This window comes from Stenella coeruleoalba (assembly GCF_951394435.1).
Source record: "Stenella coeruleoalba genome assembly, chromosome: 18".
In the NCBI taxonomy this organism is placed as follows: Eukaryota; Metazoa; Chordata; class Mammalia; order Artiodactyla; family Delphinidae; genus Stenella; species Stenella coeruleoalba.
In genome coordinates this window covers 18,136,808-18,148,205 of record NC_137164.1, presented here as the reverse complement: position 1 = coordinate 18,148,205, position 11,398 = coordinate 18,136,808, and the positions used below count along the sequence as shown (strand labels likewise).

The window sequence follows — 11,398 nt, the reverse complement described above, 5'->3', positions numbered from 1 at the left end:
GGTCTGCAGGAAGAAAAGAACTGCGAGGGGGGAACCGAAGCTGTTAGGGAGAATTAGAAAGAGTGGTTGACATTTTGCAAGTTGGTCAGCAACTTAGCATGATTTTTTTTTTAAACAAAGGTATGAAATGTAACTGTACCAGTCTCTCTGGTTTTCCTTTCATGTACCCCCCTGGGGACGTTCATTTTATCCTCCTGATATCCCACATCACAAAATGTTCTCTGGGGAGGTTTTGTAAGTCCTCATTCTTCTACTCTGGGGAAACATGACCACTCATTTTCCAGTTAACAAGTGATCCAGAGAGATGCTCCCGTAAAAATTGTCACCTGTGAGGTCAGAGGTGTATTTTGTTTTATGTTTTGGATATAAATGTGATGGTGCATCTACAAGGAATCCAGGATGATGAGAGTTTTATTCCAAGAAATTACTTAATGCTTATATATGACGGCAAAAAATGTTTAGAAACAAGTGAAAGGAATTCTGGGTAGAGTGCAGTGTTCAGGGGTCCCGCCTCTCTCAGGCTCAGAGCAAATCGTTAAGTTTAGGCACAGTACCCTCTTTCAGAACCTGGGTACCGAAGTCTGAGGGCAGGGAGCTGCAGCAGGATGTAGCTTCCACAAAGCGACTGTTGATCACATTGATAAGAGCTTTAATATGCCTTATTCGCCTCAGCTTGGTGGGATAAGCAATGATGGAACCAAGTCTGGGGTCTGAGTCTGAAAACTTAAGAGCCTTACCCACTCCCACCCCGAGAAGCTGCACTAACAGAAAAAACGAGAGTCAATGGATGTACTCAAGGGTGAGAGAGACTGTGCTGGACATTCTGGCCAACAACTCTGTAACTCTGTTTTAGTTTTTACAGTTTAAAACATAAACCTGTTTTTGGAGGGCTCCTACTGCCTCGCTGGACTCCAAAGGGCCTCAGTCAACCCAGGGTCTTATGAATGGCGCCCCCTGGAGGTAGGCAGGATACAACTAGGTCAGCTGTAAACTACAAATGGTGACTCCATAAACAAGGGTCCGCTCCACACCTGACAAGGTCCTTTGCTTTTTCATGTGATTGACTATGTACAGTGATACCTTCAAGTCCCCTTGAAGTGTCCTAACACCCTGGGCCTGCCCTCAACTGGTGTGGCAGTGAAGAAGTCCCCCGTCTACACTGTTTCTTCCAACTTGGGGCAGTGGTCCCTAAACTGTGTTCTGCAGATTTTCAGGGAGTATTTGAAAAAAGGATTCTGTGGTCAAATATGGCAGAAGAACAGTGCATGCTGTACCCACCTTCCCAAGAGTCACAACACAAAATATCCCATCAGAGGCTCTGAGAAGTTGTTGCTGGGGACACTGATGGAGGGTCTCACGGTGCAGGTGCCAGCCTTGTGCCACAGCCACTCCCCTGCTTGGTGGCACTAAGTGGGGACGTCCTGGAGATGCAACCACACAGTCTTTCTTCTCTCGGGAGTTCCTCTCTGGGACAGTCAGAAGCGGCTTCTTCCCTGTAGAAAATCATGGCTAAGAAACTTACTGATATGTTATATGTAGTATAATATTTTAGATATAGAAGCAAAGACCTCTCCTTTGAGTTTTCTTGTTCAGATTCTAGAAAAGAGGGATTTGCATCACCCTTTCCTGTGACCTAGGTGTGTTCCCAGGTGTGGGCAGAGAAGGATCATCCTTTCTTGCCACTGGGTCCCTGAGATGGAGTATCTGAATTCCATCCCTCCTGTGGATTGCTGTGCACCTGTTTTCAAAATGCCGACCTTACCCATTAGTGGATTGTGAGATGAGTGGAGTGTGTCACATGTTTCTTTATTGGATTGCAAATAGAATAGAGAATCAGTGCATCATGTGTAGTAAGGCTAACTGTTGTGTTGTGAAACTTTTGTTTCAATTATATATTGGTTGGTATCTTTCATGGTTCGTAAAATAAAATATATTCTTATTGTGGGTCATGGTCAAAAATATTTGAAAAGCTGTTCTAAGGTCTAAAATTGTTCTCTACCACAGAAGAAAGTGTCCTCTGGTGTTGACAACTGGCTATAAAGGGGAGGGGCATCCTGGGAAGACTCGGGGTGGCCAAGTCAGGGATCACTGGAGAGGGATGGCTGGGCTGTGGGCCTCCCTCCACCCTGGGGATGGTATCCTGGATGCTGTGTCTGGGACCTCTCTCTGCCCTCGGACGAAGATGTGTGCTGGGTCCCTGCAGGGCTCTTTCTGTAGGCCAAGTCGCTTTTTTTAGGTGAGGCACCAACCTTGGGGAAGGGTTTGTGTTTCATTCATTCACTCCACAAATATTCACCAAGCAACTGCTAAGTGCTAGACATGTATGTCAAAATACTCTAGAAACATTAGTACATGTCATGGTGTTGAAATCAATCAAATTTTTAATGGTCTTTTTTGCCTTGAAATGTGTGATTGTTCATCTAGACTAACCTCAGATTCAGCTCACAGGCCAATAAAAGCACTCACATCGGACGGACCTGCAGAATTTCAGGTTAGTGTCATCTACACGACTTCCCTCCACCTTTCTATAGGAGACTTTCCCACTTCTGAAGCAATTGCACAGCACCTCCGAGGACCCAGGAGTCCAGGGGACATGAGAGCAATGTGTTGATGATGTTTGAAAGTCTGAACATGGCCTCTCCTACAATTTCTACCCAAGTAACAGTAACATTTGCTAGTATGTGGAACCATTCACATATAAGTATTAGTGATTGTACAAGTGTTTTAAGTGGAGCTTTAATAAAAGGCTTTTCATAAACTGTGGGGCCATTTTCTATTGTGAGCCAACGTTCTAAAGATTCAGAACTCTAAATATTACAAAGAACCTAGTCAGCTCTGAGCAGCCATCCAAAATCAGCATCCCTGCTCCTAGGAGCACAGGAACCTTTGTCATTGAGAGGCGTGTGCTCTGTGGGTGGCATGCTTTGTGGCAGTCACTCAGCATGTCCCTCACTCTGTGTAAGCTACAAGGAGGTGACAGAGGTAGACTCTACTGGCCACCTTCTTAGGAAAACAACACACGCACTTTCGAAAGATTAGCAGACGCTTGTGTCATAAGGGGCCAAAACGTGCCATCCGGACCAGGAGAGCTGAGTGTGGGCAGACAGTCAGGCAATGCTCTACGTGAATCTTTTTCACGGCACTTGGTCCGTCACGTCTTGGGGACTGGTTCCCAGAGTTTGTAACTTGCTCCCTAAGGACAGACTGTGCTTTATCCCCCTTGGCATCTCTTGCCCACAGGTAGATATGTGTTGAACTCAAGTGGACAGGGATCTTCACCCCAGTGGGTGGACAGAGATGGAGGCTGAGTAAGCAGATGACTGGGACCTCCATTCTGAGCCATCCGTCAGCCAGAGGGAAAGCACAGGACAGGGGCGAAAATGGCACACAGGGGGCGTGGGTGCTGAAGGGAGGAGAGGACAGGGCTCTGAGGAAGAGGAGAGAGGCAAGGGCACTGGTGTAATCAGGAGTTGGAGCCTCCAAAGCAAATGAAGCAGGGTCTGGGAAGGCTGAGCCTGGGAGGCCAGCTGGGACCAGTTAGGTACTGTAATCCAGGCACAGGGCACTCGTGGGGTAGAGTGGTGACACTGGATCAGTAACACAACCAGGTTCAGCACCTCCCATCACCAAGACGCCGGCAACCTCGTGGCCTCAGAACAGGGAGCATCCCTTTCCCCATCCTCAATCCCCAGTGCCAGGCATCCCCACCTTATTTTCCTGCATCTGTGCCTTTGCGCCCCACCCCAGCTCAGGCAGGCCCACAGCATGACGGGTCCAGTAATGACATCTCCTTTCCCTCATCTTTGCAGTGAGTGTGCAGGTCTCGAAAATGTTCCAATAATTCCTATGACTTATGATGATACAGAGATAAAAAAAAAAACTTAAAAAAATTTTTTTTGAAAACCTGCAGTTTTCAAAGTCGTGGTGTCTTAATTTTACTGTAATGGTTATATCTGTTCATAACTGGAACATACATAGGGCTCCACGTGATCTCTCTTTCTGTCTTACTTCCACAATAATTCATTACTTTGTCATTACAGTGATTATTAGCGCCCTTCCCTCAGGCTTTTTATTCCCCTCTGTAATTCTCTACAGCAGTGGCTCCCAAACTTTGGCACGCGTGAGAATCACCTGGAGGGAGAGTTAAAACACAGCTTGCTGGGCCTCATCCCCAGAATTCCAGATTCCGCGGGTCTGGGCTGGGACCCGAGAACGTGCCTTTCTCTCAAGTTCCCGGGTGATGCTGATTCTGATGGTCTGAGGACCACCCTCTGGGAGCCTCTACGTAGATGGTTGCTACAGAAAATGTGAGCCACAGAGCAGTGGCATGCGCATTACCTGGCGTCTTGTTAACATGCAGACTTTCAGGCCCCACCCCGGAGCCTTCTGAGTCAGAACCTGAATTTTAACAAGAGCCCCAGGCGCCTCCGACGCACATTAAAGTTTGAGAAGCACCAGTCGAGAGGCTAGACCGACGGCATCAGAATCTCTGGGGGTTGAACCCAGACGTGGTTTTTACAGCTCCTCAGGCGATTCCAATGTGCAGACAAGACTGCGAACCATCAGTAGGCTCTCCCTCATCGAAATCTCTTCCATTCTCGCTCCACCCTCTTCCCCCGCCCCACCCCTTTCCTCCCTTTCCCCGTATTTACCTCAGGATAAAGGAAAAGATACGAAGCCAGTAAACAAAGATACTGCAGGTGGCTTTGGGCGGTGGATCCATGGGAAAGTCATTTATATTCCAGCAGAAACTGTGGAATGACTGTGGTCCGGCGATGGGTCCCTGACTCCTCAGCCCCCCCGGTCCCCTTAACGTCTCCCGCCCACGCCGAGGTCCTTCCACGCACGGGCCAGGCTGCGCCCACGCCTCCTCGACTGCTCCCTTCTGTCACCAGGCCTCCACCCCGTTTCCTGCTCTTCTAGACATCTTCTATTCTTCCTTTCCCTCAAGTCCTGACTGGCTCCTTGCGCTCTTCCTCCATTCCTCCAGAAAAGGCCTTCTCAGCTCTTCCTGGGGCCTTCTCAGAGGTGAAACCCCATGTCACCTGTGGCCCTGGGGGGCAGCCCCAGGACTTGTGCCTGGTGCTGGTTACTGAGGTCAGCCGGGCGGACGGGCCGGGCTGCGGGTCCCAGGGAGCGGGCCTTGACTCTGCGAAGTCTCAACAAGAGCTTTGCTTCACGCTCCAAAGTCACGTCAGGTCTCCAACCTTTCAACGTTATCGTAACTGAGTCCCTAAAACTCAGAGGCTGACTGCATAGGGAGAAGAGGAAGTCAGAACTCCAACATTTGAGGTCTGTTTGAAAGGAAAGGGAGGCCAGAAGCCCGGGTGCTTGGCGCAACGAGCGGCGCGGGGCGTGCGCGCCGAGGTCTGCCGTCTGCGCCTGCGCGCGCAATCTCTGCGGCGGCCCGGGCCTTGGGGGCGCTGGCCCTGCGGGGAGCCGCGCCCAGTCCCAGCTCCGCTCTCCGCGCGTCAATTCACAGGCGGACGTGGACAGATCACAACAGAAAACGGTGTTGCAGCAGCGGGAATCAGCAATTTTGCACAGGGAGCTTTGAGAGATGTTGCATACTGTAATCTGCCTGAAGTTGGGACAAAATTGAACAAACAAGAGGAGTTTGGTGCTTTAGAAAGTTTGAAAGCTGCTTGTCTGCTCTTCTTCCTCCATCAGAAGTAACTGAAATTAATGAAGCTCTGGCAGAAAATCCAGGACGTGTCCAAAAAATCTTGTTATGAAGATGATTGGCGGATCAATGTGACACTCAGTAACCCTTCAGAACTAGATGAACTAATGAGTGAAGAAGCGTATGAGAAACACATAAAATCTATTGAGTGAAAATGGAACCCCTAAATAAACTAGTATGAAACAATCTAGCATAGTTGTCTTAAATTAGTTGTGGATAGATTTTTTAAAAAGCAACTTGTAGCAAAGGAAACTACTTGCAACATGTTACCAGAATACCCCCTAACTTCCTAATGACTGCAGATAAACACTATGCATCTTTTCCACAGCACCCTATGATTTTTAGGCTAGGCTCCAGTTTACAATACTCAGAATTCCTGAAATTATCTGTAGTAAAACTAGTTATAAAAATTATGTAATTCAAAGATAACATTGTTATATTAAGCCTTATAACAGTTTACAGTCATCCCTGGATTGGGTCAAAATACTTGATGAGGGCTTCCCTGGTGGCGCAGTGGTTGAAAGTCCGCCTGCCGATGCAGGGCACACGGGTTCGTGACCCGGTTCCGGAAGATCCCACATGCCGCGGAGCAGCTGGGCCCGTGAGCCATGGCCGCTGAGCCTGCACGTCCGGAGCCTGTGCTCCGTAACGGGAGAGGCCGCAGCGGTGAGAGGCCCGCGTACTGCAAAAAAAAAAAACCAAAAAACCCCCCAAAACTTACTGATCTTCCCATTGGAAATAACTGGAGGTGGAGAAAAGTTTTTGTTAGTTGTACAGTGTCAGATGAAGAAAAATACTATCTTAATTTTGCAACATACTGTGTTTGCTGGTGCTATTTTTATACAGTGAAGCTACAGCCTTGCAGGAAAATAAGAAAGTTTAATAATAAAATATTCAACTTAAAAAAATTAAAAAGAAATAGGCTGTAGAGGTGGTTTAGCAGGGGACAATAATGAATTCCTTTTTTTTTTTTAAATTGAAGTATAGTTGATTTACAATATTGTTTGAATTCCATTTCAATGCATCTCTTTTCCAGTGACGCCGTCCTGTTGTTGCATCCTCCCACAACCCCTGGGAAATAGGTCCCAATAGTCAAATCTTAAGAAATGCTGCAATACCATGGAAACTGGGTTTTTTTTTGGGGGGGGGGGGTGGGGGGAGGGCAGGGAATTCCCCCATGGAAATCCTTTTTGACCATAGAGCTATGTTTTTTTTTCCTCCCATTTTGTAACATTCCACAAAACACTCCAGTTTGAAATACCAGAGGGAAGTGTGGGTATAAAATCAGGGCTAATGATAAAGATTGGGGAGTCAACAGCTTAGAAGTGATCATTTAAACAAGTGGTTTTCAAACTTTAGCGTGCATCAGAACAACTGAGGGGCTTCTTAAAACACAGATTGCTGGGCCCCACCCCAGAAGACCTGATTCTGTATGCCTGGGTCCGGGCCTGAGAATGTGCATTTCTGTCTGGTTTCCAGGTGATACTGCAGCTGCTAGTCCAGGACCACACTTGGAGAGCCACTGATGTAAGTGACAGGAATAGATGACCTCTCCAAGGAGAAAGCTGAGAGAGAGAAAAGAAGAGGCTTAGGGTTACATGCTGATGTTACAGCACAGGCTGGAGAACTCAACTGAACCAGGCAGGAGGAGCAGAAAAAGGGAAAGTGATGAATTGATACTACCCAAAGGAAGAGAGTTTCAGGGATCAAGTACCCAGAGGATACAAAGAGAATGAAGTAGGATTATTAGATAAAATACAAGATTACTAGTTCAATTTGGATGAACAACAAATGATTTTTTTAGTATGTTTAATAAGTATACAAATGATGTACTTAATCCCAATTTACATGACTCGACTTATGATTTTTTGACTTAATGATGGTGTGAAAGTGGTACGTGTTGTATAGAAGCCATACTTTGAATTTTGAATTTGATCTTTTCCCGGGCTACCTATGTGCAGTATGATCCTCTCTCGTGATGCTGGACAGCAAGCCATAGCTCCCAGTCAGACCGTGATCACGACAGTAAACAACCTGTACACTTACAACAATTCTGTACCCAGAAAGCTATTGTTTTTCCCTTTCAGTACAGTATTCAATAAATTACGCGAGATATTCAATAACTTATTATAAGATTGGCTTTGTGTTAGATGATTTTGCCCAACTATAGGCTAATATAAGTGTTCTGAGCACATTTAAGGTAGGCTAGGCCGGGCCATGATGTTCAGTAGGTTAGGTGTGTTAAATGCATTTTTGACTTATGATGTTTTAAATTTATGATGGGTTTATCAGGACGTAACCCCATCACAAGTCAGGGAACATCTGTACTAAAAATATCATTCGTTATTTATCTGAAATTCAAATTTAACTGGACATTGTATTTTTATTTGTTAAATCTGGTATCCCTAAAGGAAGGGTAATGGAAAGGCCCCAGGATTTGGCAAAAGGAAGGAACTTGGAGAACCTTTCAATGGAGTGTTGAGGGCAGGAGCCAGAAGCTGCTAAGTTACAGAGGAAATGGCTGTGGAACAGGGCTGAGGTGGTCCTGCCTTGGGGCTTCCATGAAAAGGGATCCCAGCAGCTGAGTAAAGGGCTTTGCTGCTGGTTCTGCCCTAACTGTACCCCAGGCCAAGAGCCAGTCTCTCTTGCTGTGGCTTGTGCCCAAGCTCCTGGGAGCACGGGGCACTTGTGTGCTGAGTATTTGCAACTCGCACTGATGTTCTTAAGTCACAAAACTGAAGAAATGTGTCTGATTCAGAACCACCTGAAACAGAGTATGTAATCAAAATGTGTTGAACTGAACGCATTTAATTTATATATAATCCATTCCTGGCAACTTTGAAAGGCCTTATTTATTTTTCTTTCTGCAAAGGTGTGGAGTAAAATAAAATTTTGTTAAGTGACCGATTAATTCACAAGGTTGAAGGGGGGGATTCTCATTCTGGAAAAATGTATCTCTGTGTGACAATTGAGACCACAGATAATGAAGTAATATTTAACTGTATGTATAGAATCTGGCACCATGCCCAGCACGTAGTAAGGACTTAATAAAAGTACTTGTATGTGTATAGAGGATACTACACATTTTGAGCAGGGAGAAAGACTGATTTCTTAAAAAGTTAGTGCATTGCAATATTATAATTGAATGTTTAATTACATAATTATTGCAATGTATTTATAATAATAAAATGTACTTGGCACACCGTTCAGCATGCGGTAATCCTCAGTGTGAGCTAGCATTATTGTCCTCAGTTCATATGCTACTAACTTTCCCTCGTTAGAAAGAATCACTCTTTCTCCCTGTCCAGAATGTCCTCCATACACACAGTGGAGCCTGATGGTGGAGTAGTGATGTGGTCAGGTATATATTGTGTCCAGTGAACTGCTTTCCAAAATGAAAGTCCTGCCCACTCAGCTTTTACAGAAATATTCCCAGGGTATCTATACACTCTGCTCTTCATGGAAAGTCAGGGCTTGTTATTGTTATTGCATTGAGAACACCTGAGGAAGACCGTTCTCTTTTTCAACAGTCGCTGCAGCTGCTTATAGGATTTGACAATGTAATAGCTGCCATTTTTAGAGCGTGGAAAAAGGTATACTAACTGAAGGAAATGGGCCTTCTTCAATAGGCAGGAGGATATTGCGCTTTTGAAATGTAAGTGGAGCTCTTGTAAGCCTTTGTTTTATATAAAGACAGTATAAAGAATGACACAGGCTGGAGGGAATAGCTTTATAGCTGGTCAAGCATTTGTGCTCTGTAGTATGTTAACAGATTTCTATTTCATTGGTTTCATTTGTCCTTCTTAAAAATGTCCCATCTTAACAAGAGCTGTTGGGGAAAAAAAATCCAGCGACAAACTTCTGGCATCTTCTTGGCAGCCAGCTGCTCAACTACTGTGTCACATTCAAAAATGAAGTGATGGAAAACAGGGAGTTTTATTATGATTTCTGGTTTGAGGAAGCCACAGATTTGGTCACTAAACACGATATTCAAATGAAACTTTGTGGGAAGTTCTGCAGGGCTTGCCAAGGTAACCTAGAATCTCAACTAACCTTTGAGGTTATTATAAACAATGTTCCAACAGTGGAGGACATTATTCAGCAAGTTGGAGAAAGATTCCCAGATCAGCACCTCAAAGCCCTCACATTAAGACACGGATCATCTCCAGCTCAACATGTCAGAGGAGCACTGTGCCAACACGTATAGAGTGACTTACCAATCCTGACACTGTGGAGATTCATTCCCAGAGGCTCAAGTGGAAAAAGAGGAAAAGATAAAGTGCTTCTGTCCACAATTTATGATGCTCTACAGCTGCCTGATATTTATGTATTTTTCCTAATGCTTCCGTATTGCTTAAGGTCCTGTGGATTCTTCCCAGGATGAAGATGGAGAGGAAGCACGAATGCAAGCATCACAAAACACACTCCCAAACACTGACTCAACAGAGGTCAAGTCACGGGGCTTTGTGAACGTAACTCTTAATACAAAACATGATCTGGATTTCATGAGATACACACAGAAAACTCTACACAATGTGTCAGAGCTTCCTAAAGTAATTCAGAAATCACTGAAAATATCCAAGAGAATTTTTAAAGGTGCCTTTTATTGGTTTATTAGGAGGCAAAGTTGTAAGGTACATGCAGGCCACTTAGTCATTGAAGGTAAATTTGCCAACAGGCCTCTCACCAAATCCATCAGCCACTGACCACTCACCTGTTGAACAGCCACAATCTGAACTTGCAGACTTTGAAGACTTCTGTGTTCTCCCAGAAGACGGTATGGAAAGTGCTGCTTTGAGACTCCCCCCTGGTGGCATAATGGCAGGGCTGAAGTCATTTGGGACATGATGTTTATTATCATTGATCTAATGACCAGGATTTGAGTTATCAGTTCTTTGAAGAAATAAATGTTGAGGAGGTAGGGAGTGAAAAGGGAGGAGAACACATTTAAAAAGCGCAATGGTGCTTCTGACTTAAGTACATTATGTTTGGAGTATGTTGTTAAAAATCTGTAATGGCTGGTTGTGGAAGTTACCAGAAAGTGACAGAAGCCATGTGCTCACCTGAAGAGGATTTCAGTGTAGGCTTTGTCCTCAAGGGAATGTAAGTCCACCGAACTGGACATCAGCTTTTTAGCAGATGTACCATGAACACTGTTTCACAGGCAAGACAGAATCTGAGTTCGGAGACATTGATGACTGATTTGTCTGGTTTTGCCTGTTTTCCTTTGGGTGTTTTTCCATGAACATATCTGCTTCCTCATCTTGATTTATATGCATAACCAGGAAAACTGGTCTTCTTGCAAAAACAGGAGTTTTGTGGTTTACCTAGGAAGAATACAGAAAATATTGCTTTCTTATTGGTGAAGATGAACAATTTTGCGGTTTATTTCAATCTAATAAAATGTGGATTTTGTTTCAAAAACAAAACAAAAAAGTAGCACTATAGAGTAACTGTCTAGAGTTCTTAGGCGGGATGCGGTGAGATAGGTGGGATGCACATGTCAGCCAAGAACATTCACCTTTGGTCATACAAGTGACCATCTAAATGTGAGTACCTTATGTTTAAGTTGGTGTGTTAAGATATCACATGTGTTGTTTTCTAAATATGCAGATACCAGCTTCACTTCCCCTTCATCCTCAAGGCACATTGAACTAAAGAATCCTCAAATTTCAACATTCTCTTTTTTTTTTTAGTGAATTAATTAATTTATTT

The 11,398-nt window shown here is 44.8% G+C and overlaps 1 long non-coding RNA gene across 1 annotated transcript; it reads right to left on the bottom strand.

The window, feature by feature from the left end:
- Positions 1 to 6,908: 6,908 nt before the first annotated feature.
- LOC307176579 lies at positions 6,909 to 11,101 on the bottom strand. The gene is made up of 3 exons (XR_013824839.1): positions 10,747 to 11,101; positions 10,398 to 10,490; positions 6,909 to 7,248 (listed from the first exon to the last, which is right to left on the bottom strand). It is a non-coding gene; the product is annotated as an uncharacterized lncRNA (long non-coding RNA).
- Positions 11,102 to 11,398: the final 297 nt, after the last annotated feature.